The following is a 5,052-nucleotide window of genomic DNA, read 5'->3' on the forward strand; positions in this document are numbered from 1 at the left end:
GGACAGCCTGTTTTTCGTTACGACACCGACTCGAAAAGGCGCCTTCGGGTCCTTGGTGTCACTGCTGTGTGGGAGGTCCGTATCGGACTCGATGACTGTAGGTTGAATTGCCCGAACATTCCTGCGAGGCTGGCTGAAGCGATATGAATTGGCAGGCTGAGCTGCTTGACAGAAGGCAGCAGGGTGGCCAAGTCTTCCACATCGTAGGCATTGTACAGATATTGCGCGGCATTGCCGCTTTAAGTGGGTGGAGCCACATTTGCCGCACGTCGTGACGTCAGCACGTTCGTTGCGCCACCGCGCCTGCGCATTACGTTCCTCAACGTCACCGTCCCCTCGTTTGGTGCGTACAAGCGCGGGAATCCGCGAAAAGCGCACGTAATTGCCACCCTCATCCAAGCTGAGGCCCTGGAGGTGCTCAATCACTTGGACCCGTTCCGCCTCATGGGGACCTTGCCGTGCCGTTTCAGCCGCTTGTATATGGGAATACCGACTCGTGGCGTTTTCATGTCAGACACAGGTCTCGATGGCGGTCGCTAGGGTGAGTTGCTTTGCTTTGAGGAGCTGCTGAGGTAGGGCGTCTGACTGAACACCGAAAACGATCTGGTCGCGTATCATGGAGTCGGAGGTGGGCCCGTAGCTACAAGATTGCGCAAGGATGCGGAGGTGCATGAGAAAGTATTGGAAAGATTTATCCTTACCCTGCAAACGCTGCTAGAACACCTAGCGTTCGAAACTTTCTTTCACCTCTCCGCTGCAGTGAGTGTCAAACTTGAGGAGGACCGTCTTGAACTTCGTCTTATCTTCGTCATCTGCAAAGGTGAGAGAGTTGAAAATGTGGATGGCATGGTCCCCGGCCGTGGAGAGGAGAAGAGCAATCTTTCTGGTGTCCGAGGCGCCCTCCCTGTCCGTGGCTTCGAGGAAGAGCTGGAAGCGCCGTTTGAAAATCTTCCAGTTGGCCCCGAGGTTGCCGGCGATGTGGAGCGGCGGCGGCGGGCTGATGTTGTCCATGCTGCAGGATGACGGAATGCTGGCAGAAGGCAGATCACTTGCAGGTAGGTCTAAGAAGTGCTAATATCCCACCACTCCTGGTACCATGTGTTGGGTGTTCTGGATCACATACAGGTCACCAACACTTGAAATAATACAACACTATTTTACTGAATCATTAACTGTTTAAACACTCAGACTGTGGGTTAATACGATACTAGTTCAACGAAAGACCTTTGCCTTGTCCTAACCAGTCGATGCACTCAGCACATGGTGAATGTCTGTGTTGCAGGCTGTTTGTCCTGTCCTGCTAGCTAGCTGCAACTCGAATGAGCGGGAACTCTGATGCCCCCTGTCTTTATAGTGCGGGTGCTCTCACTGGTGATTGGCTGCGGTGTTGTGTGTGTTGATTGGTCCCACTGTGTGTCCATCAGTGTGTGTCTGCACCATGATATACTGGTGTATATTATGACACCTCTTTCCCTAGTATTGGTGCCAGTGCCCATGAATTGAGAGCCATTTCTCCCTCACCAATCTCTGAGCCATACATTCAACTCTCTGATCATATTTAACCTATGTCAATTTGCTCAGGGCTTTGGTAGGCCAAAATTATCATCTTTTTAGTTTTATTCTTTAATTTCTCTAGATGCTCATACTCCCTCAGCAGATTCTCTTTCTTGCTGCTGCTAATGTAGTTGGTACCCATTTGCAATATGACAACTGGGTCATGTCCTTCCTACCCCCGAAGGTTCCACTCTCCTGAGGAAATGGACCTTACCATGGACCAGGCAGGCAACACAGCCTTCAGGATCCACGCTAGTGACTGCAGAGAACAGTATCTACTGTTCCAGGAATTTCTACATAATAATAATCTTTATTATTGTCACACGTAGGCTTACATTAACTGCAATGAAGTTACTGTGAAGAGCCCCTAGTCGCCACACTCTGACGCCTGTTCGGCTACACAGAGGGAGAATTCACAACATCCAATTCACCTAACAACACGTCTTGCGGGACCTTTGGGAGGAAACCGGAGCACCCGGAGGAAACCCACGCAGACACGCGGAAAACATGCAGACTCCGCACAGACAGTAATCGAACCTGGAACCGTAGCGCTGTGAAGCCACAGTACTAACCACTGTGCCACCATGCCGTCCATTTCTTTTTACTCCCCTATTTGAATTTCTCCCCGCACTGCCATGCCATGGTCTCATCCCCACACATTCTAAGGACCTAGACAATTGTAAGGGTGAGGGATCCTTCATTGCTACCTTCCAGATCTCCATACCCGCCTCACTTGTAGTCACAACCTTCTTACCATGGACCAAGTATGAAGTCCCTATCCTACAGTGTGTGGTGATCTCCTTCAACAACTAATTATGTTTCAAGTTTAGAAATTTTACTCAACAGTTGTCTGTAATTATGCTAAGTAGTTTAACTCATTAAGCTATAAATTTAATTAAATCCTGAGATCATCCCATTACCAGTTTAAACTACTGCTTGTGTTTGGAGGGATAACATCTTAAAAACCTCTTTAGACAGGGGTTGGTTTAGCACAGTGGGCTAAACAGTTGGCTTGTAATACAGAACAATGCCAGCAGCGCGGGTTCAATTCCCGTACGAGCCTCCCCGAACAGGCGCCGGAATGTGGCGGCGAGGGGCTTTTCACAGTAACTTCATTGAAGCCTACTTGTGACAATAAGCGATTATTATTGTACAATCACCTACCTTCTCACCTCATTAAAGCCGTGAACATTCACCAGTTACTGGAGGCTGAAAGATTTCAAAAGCAGCACCTTCTGCCCTTCCTGTGCTGAATTCACACCTGCACAAAATTCCCAAGTTAGTGTTCGTACCTCATCACATTCCGGCCTTATCATACTCTGTGTGATGGGAAAACCCCCTTCTGGAAGTTTCCTTCCAAGTCATTCACCAACCTGACTTGGAAATATACCGTGATACCTTCACTGTCACTGGGTCAGAATCCTTGAACTCCCTCCCTAACAGCACTGTAGGTGTAAGTACAGAACATGTACTGCAGCGGTTCAAGAAGGCAGCTCACCACCACATTCTCAAGGGAAATTAGGGATGGCAATAAATGCTGTCCATATCCTGTAAATGAATAAAAATAGCACAACCTGCCTACTTTTATAGACAGCTGAGTCAAGCATTATGGGTGGTTCCGGGGGGTGGGGGGGGTGATGCAAAGAGAACTTAAGTCCACAGTCAGACTAGCTATGATCATATCGAATGGTGAAGCAGCTCAAGGGGATGAATGCCTTACTGCTGTTCCTAATTCTGATGGTTTTATGATCCTTTCAACCCCAAATCATTTCTTAACCACGACTCCATTAAAACCATTTTTAAAAAAAATTTAGAGTACCCAATTCATTTTTTTCCAATTAAGGGGCAATTTAGCATGACCAATCCACCTAGTTTGCACATCTTTGTGTTGTGGGGGCGAAGCCCATGCAGACATGGGGTGAACGTGCAGACTCCACACGGACAGTGACCCAGAATCGAACCTGGGATTTTGGCGCTGTGAGGCAGCAGGACTAGCCACGGCGCCACCGTGCTGCCCTCGTTACTCCAGTTTCTGTCATTTTAACCAATTTCTTATGAACATGAAACAGTATTCTGCATTTCCAGTAGAGGTCACACATTAGCAGTCCGGAGCAAGAAGCCTGGACATATTTTTCCAAAGAAATCAAGGCGAATTGTGGTCCAGTTTCGGATTGTTCAACAACTCGGCTGATTTTCAAAACACTGAATCTCAGTTTCACTCAACCCCTTGGGCGGGATTCTCCGATCGCCGACGGCAAAATCATGTTTGGCGATCGGCCGGAGAATTCACTTATACGCTGGAATCGGGGGCGGTGCTGCTTTTGCGATGCTTCGCACCCTTCAAAACGGCCTAGCATGCCATATGGATGATATCAAGACATCACGCGATGTGTTCTCCTGATCCTCCGCCCCCGATGGGCCGAGTCCCCGATGGTGTGGGAAGCGTGGCTTCACAAACTTCTGGGACCTCCCGTGGCGGCTGCGGTCTGTGTCCAGCACCACCACAGTCGCGGGGGAGCCGTTCTGCTGGCAGGGGTCTTCGGCGGGGACTGGTGGGGGTTGGTCCGGGGGTGGTGAGGGTGGTTCCAGGGGGGCAGCTTTTGGCAGGCTAGGTCCTCTCCTGCTCGGCGCCATGTTGCACGGCGCGGCCGCCGCAGGCCGTCGCTCTGCGCCTGTGCGGTCATCGACCCTGTCATTCTGCGGCCGTATCCGCAGGTAAAGCCGGGGGCTTTATGCTGCGTGGCTGCTAGCCCCCCATCGGGCTGAGGATCGGTGCGGGGGCGGTGCCGGCTCTCTAGGCCTAAGACCAGATGGATCCTGCAGACATAGCCACAGAATTGGAGAATGCAGCCCCTTGTGCCCACATTTAACCTCGTTTATTCAAACTCATCCTGACCCCAGAAATAGTGACCTGCGGAATCGTAAAAATAATTTGCCTTTCTTTATGACTCGGGCAAGTGTACAGAGAGAAAATAAATCTATAATTAGGATTGGCTTGTTCATACAATAAAATAAACTTTGACTAGCTGGAACTGTTCAAGTATTTTTATTAAATCATGTAAAACAATGACAATAAACAAAAAATTGCTTTAATATACAGTAAGAGAATCTATAAAATGGGGTGTTAAATGGTTCTTATTCAAGTTTTAAGACGCCACAAATAGTATCAGTACTTATAAGTGTTACTCGATTGTACATCTTGGAATAGATAAATTCATAGGTTCGAGGAAAAGAAGCTGTGCAGGATCAGTACAGGATTACATAATTAGTTTGGATAAATATCAGTATTTTAAGTGCATTTGAGCTTGTTCTTTCAGCATCAAGAGATTAAATGTATTTCTTTAAAAAAAGAACTGCTGTTAAATAGCATTGTACGGCTAATGGCCAACAAGAGCTGTTGATTCACAGGTTAGGTTGAAGAAGATTGTATACAAATGAGTGCGTTTTAGTGCTTACGCTATCATTTTTTGGGGTCTACAAACATAGAAAATTATTTTA

This window comes from Scyliorhinus torazame, chromosome 9, assembly GCF_047496885.1.
Source record: "Scyliorhinus torazame isolate Kashiwa2021f chromosome 9, sScyTor2.1, whole genome shotgun sequence".
Lineage (NCBI taxonomy): Eukaryota > Metazoa > Chordata > Chondrichthyes > Carcharhiniformes > Scyliorhinidae > Scyliorhinus > Scyliorhinus torazame.